General features: G+C 53.5%; 1 pseudogene; it reads right to left on the reverse strand.

Moving 5' to 3' along the window:
- The window catches only part of LOC138498080 (zinc finger protein 850-like), a 352,348-nt pseudogene that overhangs the window by 41,715 nt on the left and 291,187 nt on the right, over window positions 1–19,446 (reverse strand).

The raw sequence follows: 19,446 nt of genomic DNA on the forward strand, positions 1-19,446 counted from the left end.
CAAGGGTACCATGGGGTCTGCAGGGGTTGCTGTGCCTGGGAGGGATGATGCATTGGGAGGCAAGGGTACCCTGGTGTCTGCAGGGGCTGCTGCGCCTGGGAGGGTGATGTATTGGGTAGTAATGGTACCCTGGGGTCTGCAGAGGTTGCTGCGCCTGGGAGGGGTGATGCATTGGGAGGCAACAGTACCCTGGGGTCTGCAGGAGCTGCTGCGCCTAGGAGGGTGATGCATTGGGAGGACGAGGGTTGAATGGACATCAGAGATCTGGAGGTAAGCATTGATAGGTTGAGCTCCGGGGTGCGAGAGGGTGTGTGTGATTTATGTGATTTATGTTTTTGGGGTTTCAGCAGTTTCGGGTGAAGCCTTATGTCCCCGCACCCCCCCCTTAGGTGCTATAAGTGTCAGGAGTATGGTTACGTGGTGCGATCTTGTAGGACGGAGAGAAGGTGTGGTAAGTGTGGTGGTCCCCATGATATTAAGGATTGTGTCTCTGCATGTATACTAAATCGTTGTAATTGTGGTAGGGATCACGTTACTTATTTTAGGGGGCGTGTTGCACAGGTGGAGGCCTGTAAGGTTGTGAGCACTAAGGTGAGTCACAACATCAGCTGCAGCAGTTCAGAAGGTGCGGGCGGAGCATGTGGTTGTGGTGGGTAGTGGTGAAGCGATTGGAGGTGGGGGAGGTTTCGTCTTTGGTGGTTGAGAGGGTGATTGGGGGGGTGTCACTATCAGAAGGGTACAGGAACGCAGGATGGGAGACCGGCCATCTTGTCAGTCCAGAAAAAGTAGACACCCCTCAATCAGGAGGCAATGTACTTTGTTGGACGAAGACCAACCGCATCATGCGTTTAGTATTAGAAAAATATAACCATATGCTTGACTAAAGTGCAGCCATCTTGAGGTGACTGAAATCGCCATGTTGTTTTCTCTAACGTTCACTTTTTACTTTCTGTTAAAGCCACTTTGCTGAAATCTTATTCTGCTCCACTAGTGCATAACACAAGGCCGCGAGAGACATGTTGGAACATAACGCAGTAACCCAGACAGAAATGCCTGGTCTCCTCTCTCACAAATCCTTGGAAGTAAGCAGTGAGGCATTCTAATCAGCACACAGGTGCCAGCCAGTCTCGTTAACACAGTAGAAATGTTAGAAGCGAACATTAAATGGTTTTAATTATGCGCTTCTTACGTCCCCTCTTTCCTGAGCCCTGTAGCACCCTGGAGAGCAAGTTGACCCCCAGTACACGAATAGAAACTAGGAGATAGCAAGGCCTGCAATGCGTTTCTCCCATGCACGCAGCTTGCTTGCGAAAGCAGAGGCACTGTGTTCTTTAAAACAAAGACTTATGTCTGAAGGCTCGAAATATTGCAAACTGTTGCTAAATTGAATGTTTGAAGGTGTCATACTCGTCACCATTATTCAATCATCAAGCCGAATTCAAAGGAAATGTATTAGGGGCGGTATTGGATGCGTCAGTACTGATTGTAAGATGCTTGCTTTGTATATATTTAACTGTTGTACGATTCTCGCACTCTTGCGTCCCCCGGGGTTTGGAAACACATGTCGCGGGACGTGGGACCCAGTTGGCCAATTGAGACTATTTGAGTTGCAATAAACCCTAGCTTTTGGGAATACAACCTTGTGTCTGGCGTATCAGTTTGTGTGTGGCGATTGTGCCTTGTTTCCATACGCGAGGGTCCCTCAGGGGCCCCTTCAATCTCAGAAGCATAGGACAACCTGTGCAGACAAAAATTACAGCAGTTATTTACCTTTTGATGCCTGTGCTTCTTAGGTTTTGCAGAGTAGGATGATGCAATATTGTGTTTAGATCTAGAAATGGAAGACATTATTACGTTATTAAATACTACAAACGCAAGATATCCCATTGTTGCTGAATAAATATCATTGCACACAATTTGCATTACATTTGACCAACAACCCCCCCCCACCTCCCCCCAAGTGGGTACTATTCAAACAGCCTGCCGCAAAAGGAATTAATTGCATTTTGCAACAATGGTCCACTTTTATTTTGATATTTTATTTGTATCGCGCTCGTACACATGTGTTTCAGAGCACGACAAGGGAGAACAAAAACACCACCACTCATCATTCTATGTACATCATTAAATGTATCTTTGCTGCCTTCACCACCGCTTGTAACGCGTCCGGTCGACTGACACTCAGCCATCATATTAATAGTTGCGATAATAAAACACAACAAATCTGCCATTCTGATAGTGACACCCCCTCCAATCACCCTCTCAACCACCAAAGACTGAACCTCTCCCACCTCCAGTCGCTTCACCACTACCCACCACAACCACATGCTCCGCCCGCACCTTCTGAACTGCTGCAGCTGATGTCATGACTCACCTTAGTGCTCACAACCTTACAGGCCTCCACCTGTGCAACACACCCCCTAAAAGAAGCAACATGATCCCTACCACAATTACAATGATTTGGTGTACATACAGAGACACAATCCTTAATATCATGGGGACCACCACACTTACCACACCTTCTCTCCGTCCTACAAGATCGCACCACGTGACCATACTCCTGACACTTATAGCACCTAAGGGGGGGGGGTGCGGGGACATAAGGCTTCACCCGAAACCGCTGAAACCCCAAAAACACATGCTCCGGCACCTCACTCCCCCTAAACCGAATAGCCACAGTCGTAGAAATGATACCCCCATCAGGATCTTTCCGACCTAACCGTCACACCTCCAAACCCTCCCCGCCGCCCCACCCCCAACTCCTTCAACAAACTCAATGTCTCTGTCACGCACACAAAGGAGGTACACCATAAATCACTCAGGTCTCCCAAGACTTCCCAAATCCAATGCCTTGTCCCTGGTCAGCTCACCCACACCCTTAACCAACAAACGCCCCCCACTGATGACCTGACAGACTGCACAGCACCAATCCCTTTCCAGACCCACTCTGACATCACAAAACGGCCAACTACATTAAGATCATGATCGGGATTTGCCGACTTTATGACCACCTGCCACCCCAACTCTGCCCCCATGGATTCAACCGCAGCCTCACACCCACCCACACACACACACACACACTGCCCTCCACCCTCTGATCCACTGGATCACCCCTCCCAGGCACAGCAACCTCTGCAGACCCCAGGGTACCCTTACTACCCAATGCATCACCCTCCCAGGCACAGCAGCTCCTGCAGTCCCCAGGTTACCCTTACTACCCAATGCGTCACAGCAGTGCCTGCAGACCCCAGGGTCCCCTTGCCTCCCAATGCATCACCCTCCCAGGTGCAGCAACCCTGCAGAACCCAGGGTACCCTTCCCTCCACCCTCCCAGGAGTAGGCCTTACACCATCTTGCACCCCCAGGAATCCCTGCAGACCCCAGGGTACCCTCGCCTCCCAATGCATCACCCTCCCAGGAGCCCCTGCAGACCCCAGGGTCCCAGGCGCAGGCCTTACGCTATCTTGCACCTCCACCACGCAGCCTCCAGAGTATTCCCCTGCCCACTCATATCGGCCCCAGCATCGGACACACACAGCCCCCGCCAGGAACAACACACGCCGCCTGTGCAAGAACGCCCGCCACTCCCATAGCCCCCCCCCCCCCCAACGCATCGCCGTAAGCACCGGCACCAAAGGACTCAGACAGACACGTCCTTCTAGGTTCGGGCTTCCCGGTCGCCCCGTTTATTTATGATGCACGCGGCGGTGTGCAACGTCACGCCGCCGTGTGCGCGCCCGTCATCGGGCATCGCCACACTCCTCCTTTTTCCGGGAGGACAAACAAAACATAATAAAACTAAACACTGCAAACCAAAACACAAATTACAACACTAACATTTTGAAACGCCCCACCCCGAGGACACCTCTTTATTCACAACCACCCGGGTCCCCTTACTTTACTAGTTATATCCATCACAGTGATCAGCTAGATGTCGCAGTATGTAATCGGTGAGACGAGCAGATTTCCTTCGCCCAGCCCTCTGGGGGTACCTCCTGCTCACCTCCGGCACGGGTGATCTGTCCAAAGGTAGAGGCCGGAGACCCAGGCAGACAGTGTGTTTCATCATTGTCCTCAGGGACCTCCCCAGGGTCCGGGTCAGGAGGCGGATCAGTTCTTGGATCCCGCAGCTATTTGAGGAAACTCACGTTGCGAGTGACCGCAGACCGGCCGTCCGAGGCAGTGACCATGGACTCCTTGACTGCGACCACATCCAGCGGCTCAGGTTCATATGGTAAGGAGAGCTTTCCATGGGGATGTCTATTACGAATAAGGACCTCGTCACCCGGCTCCAGCTGCTGCGGGCGAAGCCCCCTCCAAACATTCTCTTGCTCGATTTGTGCTCGCCGGTCCATTTCGACTTGTTGGTCGTCGATCACCCCCGGTTCTTTCTCCCCCACTTCCGGCAGCAGCCCCCGAGGGCACCGCTTGAACAACACCTCTGCAGGGGCCACTCCGGTAGATGCATGGGGTGTGGTGCGGTACACCCGCAAAAACTGGTACAGAGCTCTCTGCAATGACTGCCCCAGAGCAATTCTAAAGGTCTTGTTAAGAGTCCTCATGAGCCTTTCCACTTCGCCATTGGGCCTTGGCCAGAGGGGTGTGATCTTCCGGTGCACCACCCCACAGCTCTCCATCAGCTCGGAGAAGCGTTCGCTCTGGAATGGCACCCCATTGCCGAGCACAGCGTGTGTGGAAACCCATGGGCCGCAAACACCTTCTCTACAGCCACCACAACGTGTTTGAATGCCACAGACTCCACAAACTCCACCTCGGGGTATCTTGAGTACTCATCAACCAGTACCAAGAAGTGGGTGCCCATCGTGGTGGAACCAAAGTCTGCGTGGACGACCTCCCATGGTCACGTCCCCCGAGGCATTAACTCTATGTCCGGCTCACGCTGCGGGGGAGAGGCAGCCTGACACCACACACAGGCTGCCACAAAGTCATCCACTTTCCGCTCAAGTTCCGGAAACCACACCTTCAGCCTTAGGCGGGCCTTGGTCTTGGCAGCACCCTGGTGACCATGATGTGCCAGTGCAATTACATCATCCACCTTTGACTGGGGCACCGCAATCCGATCTCCCCGGAGCAGTAGGCCAGATGTTGAAAACGATAGTTTGTCCCGGACCTTCCATAACTGTTCCAAGTCCGGTCCTGGCCTCCTGAGTGCGCCCCGCCAGAGCTTCCAGCACCGACTTCCAGGATCCTTGCTGCATGGAGTGCCTCAGAATCTTAAAGCACTCACCATCCGCCGCCGCCGTCTCCAGCTCCTGAAGAGGCATGGCATTCGGCGTAGCCGCCTCCACCACCACCCGGACATGCTCGTCAGCCTCATCCGCACATGCGTCAGGTTCTCCTCCTCCGGGTGCTCTGGGGTGTCTGGAGAGGTAGTCCGCCGCATTATTCACCCCTGGCCGGTATACTAGAGTGACTCCATACTCCAGAAGGGCGGGAATCCATCGCTCAATGCGAGCCGGAGGTTTGGATGACATCCCCGCCAAGATGGGAAGCAAAGGCTTGTGATCCGTCACCGGGCGTCCGAGGACGTAGAGACGGAAATGCCGGCATCCCCAGAGCACTGCCAGTGCCTCGCGTTCAATTTGCGAGTACCGCTGCTCCATCTCCGGCAGCGCTTTGCTGGCAAAAGCCACCGGGCAGACACCCCCCACCACGGCCAACCTGCGTGAGTACAGCACTGAGGCCGAAGGGGATGGCGTCGACGATGATCTCTGATGGCAATGCAGGGTCAAAGAATGACATGGTGTCTTCCGCTGCCAGAGCCCCTCTGATGTCATCAAATGCTACCTGTTCCAGCGGGCCCCAGTTGTAGATGGTATCCTTCCTAGTCAGTGCCCTGAGCGGTTCCGACCTGGAGGCAAGATTCTTTATGAACCGTCCAAGGTACGTCACCATGCCCAGGAAACTCCTCACCTCGGACACAGATTCCGGAGGCTGGGCCTTCTTTATGTCCAGTACCTTCTTGGGGTCAGGAGACACCCCCCTTCCCTGAAGACAAAGCCAAAAAATGTAATGGATGGTCGCAGGAATTCACACTTCTCTTTGTGGAGGGTGAGGCCCAAAGACCACAGTCTCTCAAACGTTTTCGCCAATCGCCTCAGATGGTCCACCTCCCTTCTGGCGAACACCAGGATGTCGTTGCTTATATTCAGAATGCCTTCTAGACCAGCTAGAGCACCCCGAATGATGTTTTGAAACACCTCCTCCGCCGCCGAGGACACACCAAAACTCAGTCTCTTGTAACGATAGAGCCCTCGATGTGTGATGAACGTGGTGATATACCTCGACTCGGGGTGAAGTATGCCCTGGTGCTAGCCTGCCCGGAGATCAAGCTTTAAAAAGAACCGAGCACCCTGTACTTCCGCAATGATGTCATCTATCGTTGGGGTGAGGTGTCTTTCTCTTTTGATGGCCTTGTTCGGAAGCCTCATGTCTACACATATTCTGACAGCGTCCAGTTGTTTGGGCTTCCGGGCCACCACTATTGGGGACACCCAGGGAGTTGGCCCCTCCACCTTCTCTATAATGTCAAGCTCGACCAATTTGTCCAACTCCTTGTCGACATGTTCGCGAAGGTGAAAAGGTACCCTTCGATGTTTGAGGGCAAGGGGCTGCACCGACTCATCAATATGCAGCCTCACAGGTTCCCCGGCCATCTGCCCAATCCCTTCAAACAGAGCGGCATACTTCTCCAACAAGTCATTGATGTCTTCCAGATGCATGGAGTAAGCAAAACTAACAATGCCGAGGGCCTCCGCTGCAGCACAGCTCAACAAGGTATTGGTGTTCACCGGTGTCACGTAAAATCGTGCCGTCATGTGGGAGCCATCGTGCTGCACCTTTGCTACGAACGCACCGTCCAGAGGGATAGGGTCCAGACCACCAAAAGCAAAGATGCGGGCCTTAGGGGCAGCCAACTTGGGGGGTGGATCCATAGCATCATAATGTCCACGTGCCAAACAGACGCCCCTGTGTCCACAAGGACGGGCACTGGAGATCGATTTACCTCAACCACGCACCTTGGCTGTCTCCTGTTCTTGCTCTTTAGGACCCCCACACTTGAAACAAAGAAGATATTCTCTTCGTCCTCCTCGTCCAGTTCCTCCGCCTGGGCCTCCTCCTCGCTCTGATCCACTTGAGCAACATTGGATGGTCGACCCTGGCGAAAGAAGCTCGACCGTCCCGGGCCCCTCGGTACCAGTACAGGCATGGCCGCCTTGCAAACTCTTAAGTGTTTCCTTTTCATTTATCGTTTCCATTGTTTCATGTTCTCCTTTCTTAGGATCCTTCCAATACTTCTCCTTTCCCCTCCTCATGCTTCCCTTTTCCAAGCTTCCCTCTCTTCCCCTTTTCCTTGGAGGCCTCTCTTTCTGACTGCTTTTGCCCCCCCGAAAGCCCATCCTTCCCCTAAACGCCCTCCTGTTCCCAAGAGCCCTCCACCCTACCATTGCTAGCTACCCCCCGGAGCCCAGAGCCATTCCTTCCCCATCCTATTCCCCATATCCACGCTTGAAATGTCCTCCCCAGCTCTCCCCCCCTTCTCCTCTTAGGCCACTACCCCCAAGCTGCCAAGTGCCCCCCCCAGGCACTACCCAGAGTTCTCCCTAAACGGTCCCTTGTAGCTGCCCCATTTCTCCTAATCCCCCCCAGCTAACCCATCGTTCCCAGTTCCCCTCCCATTTTTTCATCCTCCTTCCCGACCCTGTTTGAACTAAAATTCTTTTATTCCTTCCCCTCCCCTTGTTGTATTTGTTGTTACTCCTTTTTCTTTTCCCATCGATGCACTTCCCTTTTTCCCCCACCCATGGTTGGAGTTGGAAGGTCTTCCAAGCCCCCTATCCCTGCCCTTTTATAGGGGCCTCTCCTGAGTGTAATACTCCTGGGCGCCGTTCATTCTAAGCTGATGGCTGTGCAGTTCCCCTTGTGGTATCCGCCAGTACTTTCTAAAGGGAAGACCATGTAACATCCGCTGGGCATGTCCAACAGACACCTATTCACGCGAGCGGTGCCTCTGCCATGACTCACTGCGGGCAACCGGCAGCAGTGAGTTCCCCCTCAGGCACCTGGTCGCCTGTGCTGCCCAAGACCCCCACTATAGACCCAGCACAATGTTCTTCTACCCTCATTCGTTCCATTCGCAACCAGCAAGCATGCCCTCCGGATTCCACCGGTGGCGTGATGATTTGTGCTGGGGATCGCCATCCCTGACTGTCACCCTTGTGTGACGGCGTCCTTTGCCGGTTACAGATCCATTCGTTTGTACTCCATTGCAGGAGGGCCAACTGTCCTGACAGCGGCGTATTGGAAAAAAGGTCTTCCCTTGACCGGGTGGTTATTTTGTAGGAGGCCCCCCGTCCGCCAGGGGTGGGGGGGGGGCGTGTTGGACCTTTCTTGGCCGTTGTGATCCCTCCACAGAAGCCCTCAATTGTAAGCATTTAGATTATTTCTTTAATTTATTTAAGCAATGGCTTACTGACTATTATTTTAATTTCTTATTTTACCTTTTTCTTATCCTTTCTTCTTGCTGGGGATCCTGTCAAATTCTTCCATCCTCCCCCTCCCGTGTACGCTCTTACCTTCACCCACTCTTCTTTCCTTACAGCCCACAGGCACTGTGCGCGGAATCTGCCACTCCTATCGTCCCCCCTTTGCCCCTCCTTCACATGCACGCCAGAGCACCCCTCCCCCCGCAACAGGGAGAGGGGGATACAGCCTGCGCACCCTACCTTCCCCATAGCTTGCTCCGCGCTATTGCCCATACCGCTTCTAAAGCCTGGGCCGGAGATTGCACCTGTGACGCTCCATATCGTTCCCCTTCCAGAGCGGGGGGGTTTGCCCTTGCGCCCAAACCCAAAATGCTCCGTATAGCCAAAGCTAAGCATGCAAGAACCTAACTGATGGCATTTGACACTTGTACGCTCTCATGGGCGTAGGCGTACCATATTCCTCCAGTTGTTCTAACCAAATGCTCTCCTCCTCTACCTTTTGTTGGTAAATCTTATTCCTTGATCTGTGTGACATTTGACCAGAGTATAGTTGATGCACTTTAATAAGATCTGATAATAAAGTGGCGCGCGCCTCCCGTGAGCCCATCTGCCACCTCCCCCACCGAGTTTGCCACCATTCTAACCAGGCAATGCATTAAACCTATTGCCTGCACTGCCCCGCGGGTCCAAACCACGAGCCATCATGCCACCCAACACGCGGCCCGCAGTACTTTTCCTTTCCTGAATGTAAACATGCTGTGTTTTAGTTGAAACTGGAGCCCCCTCAATGCACCGCCCGCCGTTGCCCCTGTTCAAAGCACCAATATTCTAATTCCAGCCCTGGGGGCCCCCCCGCGCACTGCCCCAGGGCTCAACCTATACAAAATGTAAAACATACCGTCGTCCCATTACAACGTTGCACCCCCTGCATCTGTAATGGCCCAGCAGTTTTTTTTATTTATTTGTTTGCTTGTTTGTTATGCGAGTGTGTTAACCTCCCATCTGGCACCAATGTTAAACTGCTGCCAATTCCTACCCCTTCCTTTTATGTCCCTCTTCAGGCGACATATTCACGTCCTCTCCCAGACTTCCCACCTAAAGCACCAGAAACCTGCCCGCTAGGCTTGCACCTGCTAATCAGTACATTTAATACGGTGTTATCTGTGCAAAAATGCTAAAGGCCATTACAGGCATGCAATGAGGGCACCTGGCTATAGTCCATTGTAGCGTGCGGGGTAGTGGGCCGGGGGGGGGGGCTACAAACCGATCGAGGTCCAGGACACGGACAAGAACTGAGGGAAAGGGTTTAACAGGGAGTTAGTTGGCTGCAAAATGGCCAGTACGCATTGGTATCACTGTAAGCAGCGCTGAGGTTTGAACGTGCTGAATCGTGCAAGGCCCATGGTGAATTGGCTCTGCCCCCTCGGCGGTCCTCTAGGTAGTGTATGGCTTTTAGTAGGCGACTCCCGTTTTGTTTGTTTTTTGCCCTGTGAACGTTGTGAAATTGATGAATAGTTCAAAATGATACTCTACTAATATTTTGTCCATTTGTAAGTTCCCTCTATAACAATGGTTCTTCCTTCTTGGTCTAATGCCAGCATCGTTATAAACTTCAAACTCTTTAAACTACTTTCTACCACACATGCCCATGCGATCTGAAGCACTCCGAGATCCACTTTGCTATGGCTTATTTTATAAGACCATGATTGAAAGACCCCAACGATATGTAAATAAACCATAGTTGCAGCCACCCCCCGCGTTTTTATTTATTTATTTTTTCTAACCATTTTTAACTGTAACCGACAGCGCCAGGTAAGTAAATTACAATTGAAACCCACTGAAACCACACGTGATCCATAGTGGACAGAATCGTACACCCGTCGCCTGCACCGCCCCCGACACAAGCCATACTCCCACCCCTACCCCGCACTGCAGTACATTTCATCTCATCATTATGAACTGGAAACCCCCCGCCCGCACTGTGGTACATTTCATCTCATCATTATGAACTGGAAACCCCCCGCCCGCACTGGGGTACATTTCATCTCATCATTATGAACTGGAATGCCCCCCCTGCCCACCCCCACTGGGGTACATTTCATCTCATCATTATGAACTGGAACCCCCCCGCCCGCACTGGGGTACATTTCATCTCATCATTATAAACTGGAACCCCCCGCCCGCACTGAATTACCCACACAGAGCAAGAAGCAGCTCCCCCTCCACCCCACCCCCTGCAGTCTAGTGGAGCCCGGTGTAGCTACAGCCCAGAATGCACCACCTCCCCCGTAACCAGCTGCCCGGTCTCAATAACCCCCCACCGTACCCTGGCCGCACCCCCTGTCCCATCGCTCGAACCTTGTGATCTTGGGCGGGCGGGCGCTCTAGTGTAGAGCCCTTGCCATGCCCCTTTGTCCAACACAATGGAACCCACCAATGCGTTTCCGAGAAGCGGCCCCTGTCGCATGGGCCCCCTGTCGCATGCCCCCGATGCGTTCACATTCCGACTCTCCAGTACCTTCCCGCTCCTCTGCCCATACCTGGCTTGGCCCGTTTGCTGCGTCCTGACCATCCGTCACTCCTGTTTGCGTATTCCCCTCGCCGTCCAATCTGCCCCTCTCACCCTACCAAGGCCGCTTCGGGGCCAACGCACACCGTGCCGCCCCTAACCTAATGCTGCAACCGCCATTCCTAATCCCTTCCACAAAACCGGTCATTACCAGGCTGCGCGTTAATGCCCACCCCAAGCCACTTCGTACCCTAATGCTCGCGGGTGCCCGCGAGTTTCTAAGCCCTGACCCATGTTTGATGATCCAACAGACAGAGAATGATTTGTTTGCGTATTCCCCTCGCCGTCCGAGCTGGCCCTCCCACTTCCCTAGTCCTCCGGCCTTTCCTAGTAGCGCGGCATCCTGTGCCCTATTGACCCCAGTCGCGGCTCCCGTCCTAAGGTAACAAGGCCCCACAATCTAACACCCCGTGCGGCGGCGGCACATGCTCACCATTACCCCCAACCACCTGCCGCGTCCCGGTGTAGACCATTTGCTGTAAAACTGGTCCTGCCCCGGCCCCTTCCTGTTCCCGCGTCCTCTTCCTCTGAACCTCAACCTCCTATGCCACATCCCGGAGCAGGAAACCTTGCACAATCCGCCAGAAGCAGCAACGCTCAGGGAACCAGTGTTGCCAACTCCTCAGCAAGAAAAGTAGCTATTGTCTTCTTCTCTGAATGGTGGGCGGACCCACGCAGGGTGCTTCCCCATCCAATAGGATGATGTGCACCTACCCCCACCATTCATACACATTGCCCTCACAATCTCATAACTCCTCCCACCGCCCTGTCTGCCTCACAAAATCCAACAACACACTGCTCCTCCTCCTGCCTCTCACCCTGTCACCTCCCAGAAAAGCCTTCCCACTCAGCTCAGCCACACCCAGCGCAGACATCCGAACTCTCATCAATTCTCTCTCCTCAACATGTCTCTCACACCTAAGCAGAAAATGTCTCACAGTCTCAGGCACCCCACACACTGCACAGTCCCTCGACTCACGCTTCCCCACTCGATATAGACAGTCATTCAGCCCCACATGTCCTATTCTCAACCGATTCACCTCCTCCCCCTTTCTCCATTCCAGACTCCCCGCATCCACCTTCACCGACACTTTCCCACGGACAACAAACATCCACCTGCCCTTCACCCCACTCCCCCACCTCTCCTGCCACTCATCCATGACCCATCTCACCACCACAGCCTTCACCTCATCCACACTCAAAGGCAACCTCACATCAACCGCTCCCCTCCTCATACCTTCACCCGTCGCCAGATCCACCAACTCATTACCCAAAATGCCACTGTGACTGGGGACCCACGCCAACTCCAAATCGATTCCCCCACGCACACACCGATCAATCTTCCTCCTGATGTCCAAAATCACATCCTTCCTATCACCATCTCCTGCCACAATCGCCTGCAACCCACTCAATGAATCTGAGAATACCACCACTTTCACATACCCCAACTCGCCCACCCTATCAATCGCCAATGCAATCGCCACCAACTCAGCCTTACAAATAGACACATCATTCGTCAGTCGCCCCACTTTATACTCCCCAGTGCTTTCCAGATAATATGCCATACCCACTCTCCCAGACACAGGATCTTTCGAACCATCCGTGAACACCATACATCCTTCCTTCCCTGCCACATACGCCTGACCCAAAACCTTGATCTCACCCCGCAAACCCTGCTTCTTCGACACTACACTCGCCAACTCCAAACACATCTTTGGAGACCCCATCATCCACATTGGCCATCTCATCAAATCCGTGCCCGTCACAGCCAACAACTCGCCCACACCCCACTGCACCCCCTTCTCCCACATGTGAAACCCCAAAGCTCCCCCCTTCCTCCTCCACCGGTCCCTGTAGTAGTCAAACCTCCAATTATACTTCAAACATTCATGCACCGGATGAGCCACACTCTTCGCACTGCACTTCACCCACCACCTCATATTCAACACATCCCTCCTCAACCCCAACGGCATCTCCCCCACAAGCACCTGCACCGCATTCACTGGAGAGGACCTCATCACACCCGAACACACCCTCAATGCACTCGCCTGCACCCTATCCAACCGCAACTTCTGACTCGCTGTGAAACCCACTGCCACCTGACATCCAAAATCCATCACACTCAAAATCAACTCCTTATACAACATTCGTAAACACTTCTTCTGGGCACCCCATTCTTTCCCAGACACCGCCCGCAACAAATACAACCTACGTTTACACTTATCCACCACACCATCCACCTGCAAATTCCAGTTCAACTTCCTATCCAAAATTACCCCCAAGTACCGAAACTCTTCTACGCTCTTCACCCTCACACCTTTCAAAACCAATTCTAACTCCTGCTGCACCCTTTTCCTCGAGAAAACCATACAAACACTTTTATCCACAGACACCGAAAAGCCCCATTTCCCACACCACTCCTCTATACGCCCAATCGCAGCTTGCAGCCGACTCTGCACCAACAACAAACTCCGCCCTCTTACCCATACCACACCATCATCTGCGAAGAAATCCACCTGACACCCGATTCCTGCCAAAGCCCGAATCAACCCATCCACCATCACATTAAACAGCATTGCACTAATCACACTCCCCTGCGGCGTCCCATTCTCCGTCTTCCAAACTTCAGACAGCACCCCACACACTCTCACCTGAAAGGTCCTATCTGCCAAAAATGCCTTGATCCACCGAAACATCCTCCCCTTCACACCCATCTCCAACAGTCTCAAAAACAACCCACTCCTCCACACCAGATCATACGCCTTCTCCAAATCCAAAAAGAACACCCCCACCAGCTCCCCATCAGACAACGCCTCCTCCACTCCAGTCACCAACCTCATAACGGATCAGCCACCGACCGATTCCCCCTGAACCCACTCTGAAAATCACTCAAACACCCATTCGACTCCAAATAAAACCCCAATCGCTCAACCACCATCCGTTCCATAACCTTACACAGCACAACAGTCAACGTAATCGGCCTATACGACTTACACTCCTTAGGAACCTTGCCACCCTTCAAAATCGCCACCACAATCGCTCTCTTCCACAACTTCGGCAAAACTCCACTCTTCCAGATCTCATTAAACAGCGCCAATACCTCCAACTTACATTCCGCTGGCAACTTCTCCAAAAATACATACATGACCCCATCCACCCCTGGGCTAGACCACTTCCCCTTTCGAATCGCCCCATCCAACTCTACCATAGAAAATGGAACTTCATACCGCTCCTCCCAAGGCCCAACATCCGCCAACAACTCTCGCATCTCCTCCTCAACCACACCCATACCTAGCCTCACCGCTTCTGGGAAGTTCCCTGAACTGTGCACTCCCGCAAAATACTCCCCCCAACAAATTCGCCTTCTCCCCATCCTCACTGACCACCTCTTCCCCTTTCAACAACACTGACATACTACCCTGCGGCCTCATCAATCCGGACATTCACTTGAACTGTTTCCAAACCTCACCCACACCAGAATCACTCCCCAGGGTCCCACAGTAGCCCCTCCAATACCCACGCTTCCTTTCCCTAATCACCCTCTGCACCACCGCCTTAGCCTTCTTATATGCCACCAAATCCACCAACATTACCAATCTCACTGCCCTGGCCTTAGCCTTCTTACGCGCAGCCACAGCCCTCGAACATTCCACCGACCACCTTCTCAATCTCCGGAACTGCCGCCACAGACGCTGCTCTCATTCCCTGCACCAGATGCTCATTCCATTCATCCACCCCCCCATCCCTACCCCGAGGAACAATCAATTCCTGACACACTCCCTTATACACCTCCCAATCAGCCTTCCTAAAATTCAACCTACTCCCAGACATCCGTGGCCTGATCCCTACCTCTCCCCTCACAGTCACCAAAATACCAGAGTGGTCGCTCCTCATATCCCCATCCTCACGCACCTCCCAATCACATTCACCCGCAATCGCAGCAGACACCCAGGTTAAATCCAAACACAACTTCCCAGTCCTCAGATCCAACCGTGTACCTGAACCATCATTCAGCAAAAACAGACTCAATTCATCCGCCATGTCCTCCAACAGTTCTCCATTCGCATCTGTCCGGTCACTACCCCACAACGTATTGGCACTATTAAAATCGCCACACAAAACACAAGGTCCCACATGTCCCCTAATCACTCCAAACAACACGCCCACCTTCACCACCTCACACGGATTATAATAATTCAATACCAATACTTCCGACCCTCCTACCCGAATCCCCGCCACGATTGCTTCTACTTCTCCATCCACCACAATCTCCCTCGCAATCAACCCCTTCCGAACTGCCAAAGCCACACCCCCCCTCTCCCCACCAGCCTATCCTTACGAAACAACTCAAAACCCAGAATCACAAACCTCAGATCATCCCTCAGCCATGTCTCCTGAATACAAACCACATCAACACTCAATTCTCCACACAACACCGCTTTCAACTCCTGACCATTCCTCAACAAACTCCTCACGTTTCACTGCAAAATCCTCATGCCGGTACCCCACTCTGCTTCCGCACTTTAGCAACCATCCTAAACACATCCTGTTCCGCCACATCCACAACACTCAAAAACCTCCTCCCAGCTTCCACCACTCCTTTCGTAAGATCCGACACACTGATAGACACATTCCCCTGGACCAGCTCCAGTACACTCACTATGAAGCACATAAACTCAGTTTTCGGGACAATCACCATTTCTACGCCTTTCACCTCACCCACCACTTTCCTCCTTCCGAAAGCCTCATCCACCACCGGCTCTTTCGCATTCACCTCACTCACTACCCCTGCCGGTTTCACCCTTGCTACAGCCTTCGCATAAGACAAACCTTCCGCCGCCCTCACCTGCACTACCTCTCTCGCCACCCTGTGACTCTCACACCCCCTATACGCGGTAGAATGCGCCCCCCACAATTCACACACTTCTCCGGGGTCTCCACCTTGCATTCCTTAATATCATGATCTCCACCACACCTCCCACAGTGTCTCTCATTCCTGCATACTCTCGCCACATGTCAAAACTGTTGACATTTATAACATCTCAAGGGCAATGCTACATAAACTTTCACACGGAACCTCTGATATCCCAACTCCACCACTTCCGGACACTCCGTCCTCGCAAACCTCACTGCCACAGTCGTAGACACCACATCCCCAAGTGCATCTCTCATCCCCAACCTCCATGCTTCCACCACCCCCACATCCGCCAATTCCTTTTCCACCTTAGACATATTCACAGACACTGGCACTCCATACAGCACCCCCTTACACGACACACCACTTTGATCAATCACTCGCACCGCATGCCTACCCAGACAACGCACCTCCAGAATCTTAGCCTTGCTACCAGCATCCGTCCCCTCCACCAACAACCGGCCCCCAGCCACCACTAACACCCGAGTAACATCCCCCACAGCCGCCTCCACCCATCTAGCAATTTCCAACGGATTCACCCCAGAAACGTCTTCTCTTGACTTTCAGGCTTCAACACCACCTTCCACACACTGTCACCCTGCATCTTCTCCCCAGACCCACCGCTCTCTGAGGCTTCCAGCCCTTTCAAAACGTGCTTTTCCTGGATTACCGACCCAGTGTTGTTCCGGGCCAGCCTCCCTTCATCATCCCTCGGGGATCTGCTGCGATCCTGTCCCCCTCTCTCCTCCATCCCTCGTTCCACAGATGTAGATTTTATAGTCACCGTCCTCCCCCCTCTTCACCCCCTCCTCCACCTCCTTTTTCTTTCCTTTCTCCATACCCATTCCTTACCTCCTCCTTAGAGCTCATTCCTCCCCAGCCCCAGCCTTGAGAGTCCGCTCCACCTCCTCGAGCCCAGCACCCTCCACTCAGTCACCGCTCCGCCCTGCCTGAGTCCGCCAACTGTTCTCATCTGCAGCCTGACTCTGTTCGCATGTTGATGACGTGGATGCCGGAACCGGCTTCAGTTGGGCACACCACTGTTTATAGACCATGTCCTTGTCCCCATCCGAGAAAAAGACCCTAGCAACGGCCCGCCCACTCTTCCTCACGTGACATGCTACGGTGTCGGATAAATCCCATCCGAGAAAAGGACCCTAGCAACGGCCCGCCAACTCTTCCTCACGTGACATCCTACGGTGGTGAATAAGTCCCATCCGAGAAAAGGACTCTAGCAACGGCCCGCCCACTCTTCCTCACGTGACATCCTACGGTGGTGAATAAGTCCCATCCGAGAAAAGGACCCTAGCAACGGCCCGCCCACTCTTCCCCACATGACATCCTACAGTGGTGGATAAGTCCCATCCGAGAAAAGGACCCTAGCAACGGCCCGCCCACTCTTCTCCATGTGACATTCTACAGTGGTGGATAAGTCCCATCCGAGAAAAGGACCCTAGAAACGGCCCGCCCACTCTTCCTCACGTGACATCCTACAGTGGTGGATAAGTCCCATCCGAGAAAAGGACCCTAGCAACGGCCCGCCCACTCTTCTCCATGTGACATCCTACAGGGGTGGATAAGTCCCATCCGAGAAAAGGACCCTAGCAACGGCCCGCCCACTCTTCTCCATGTGACATCCTACAGTGGTGGATAAGTCCCATCTGAGAAAAGGACCCTAGCAACGGCCCGCCCACTCTTCCTCACGTGAAATCCTACAGTGGTGAATAAGTCTCATCCGAGAAAAGGACCCTAGCAACGGCCTGCCCACTTTTCTCCACGTGACATCCTACAGTGGTGGATAAGTCCCATCCGAGAAAAGGACCCAAGCAAAGGCCCGCCCACTCTTCTCCACGTGACATCCTACAGTGGTGGATAAGTCCCATCCGAGAAAAGGACCCTAGCAACGGCCCGCCCACTCTTCCTCACGTGGCATCCTACAGTGGTGAATAAGTCCCATCCGAGAAAAGGAACCAAGCAACGGCCCGCCCACTCTTCCCCACGTGACATCCTACAGTGGTGGATAAGTCCCATCTGAGAAAAGGACCCTAGCAACGGCCCGCCCACTCTTCTCCATGTGACATCCTACAGTGGTGAATAAGTCCCATCCGAGAAAAGGACCCTAGCTACGGCCCGCCCACTCTTCTCCATTTGACATCCTACAGTGGTGAATAAGTCCCATCTGAGAAAAGGACCCTAGCAACGGCCCACCCACTCTTCCTCACGTGACCTCCTACAGTGGTGAATAAGTCCCGTCCGAGAAAAGGACCCTAGCAACGGCCCGCCCACTTTTCCTCACGTGACATCCTACAGTGGTGAATAAGTCCCATCCAAGAAAAGGACCCTAGTAACGGCCCGCCCACTCTTCTCCATGTGACATCCCACAGTGGTGAATAAGTCCCATCCGAGAAAAGGACCCTAGCAACGGCCCACCCACTCTTCTCCACGTGACATCCTACAGTGGTGAATAAGTCCCATCCGAGAAAAGGACCCTAGCAACGGCCCGCCCACTCTTCCTCACGTGACATCCTACAGTGGTGAATAAGTCCCATCCGAGAAAAGGACCCTAGCAACGGCCCGCCCACCATTCCCCACGTGACATCCTACAGTGGTGGATAAGTCCCATCCGAGAAAAGGACCCTAGCCCGCCCCCTCTTCTTCATGTGACTCCGATGTCATCCCTGTGATTCCGGGCGGAGCAGTGAAGCGCTTCCGGAGACGTTCAGTGAGCAGCCCGGGGTTGAGTGGGAATTCTGAATGCTCTGACTGCCGGTGCAAGTGCAACCGGACCCTGCCTGCCTTTTGCTTGCAGCGGATGGGGTGGGTATTTTCCTTGGGACCCTGCCTGCCTTTGGCTTGCAGCGGATGGGTGGGCATTTTCTTTGGGACCCTGCCTGCCTTTGCCTTGCAGTGGCTGGGGTGGGCATTTTCAGTGGGACCCTGCCAGCCTTTTGCTTGCAGCGTTTGAGTGGGCATTTTCCTTGGGACCCTGCCTGCCTTTGCCTTGCAGTGGGTGGGGTGGGCATTTTCCTTGGGACCCTGCCTGCCTTTGCCTTGCAGTGGATGGGGTGGGCATTTTCATTGGAACCCTGCCAGCCTTTTGCTTGCAGCGGATGGTGTGGGCATTTTCATTGGGACCGTGCCAGCCTTTTGCTTGCAGCGGATGGGGTGGGCATTTTCATTGGGACCCTGCCTGCCTTTGCCTTACAGTGGATGGGGTGGGCATTTTCTGTGGGACCCTGCCTGCCTTTGCCTTGCAGCGGATGGAGTGGGCATTTTCCTTGGGACCCTGCCTGCCTTTGGTTTGCAGTGGATGGGGTGGGCATTTTCCTTGTGACCCTGCCTGCCTTTGCCTCACAGCGGATGGGGTGGGCATTTTCCTTGTGACTCGGCCAGCCTTTTGCTTACAGCGGATGGGGTGGGGTTGGCATTCTCCTTGGGACCCTGCCTGCCTTTGC

This window comes from Ambystoma mexicanum, chromosome 5q (genome assembly GCF_040938575.1).
Source record: "Ambystoma mexicanum isolate Mex_15411 chromosome 5q, UKY_AmexF1_1, whole genome shotgun sequence".
NCBI lineage: Eukaryota > Metazoa > Chordata > Amphibia > Caudata > Ambystomatidae > Ambystoma > Ambystoma mexicanum.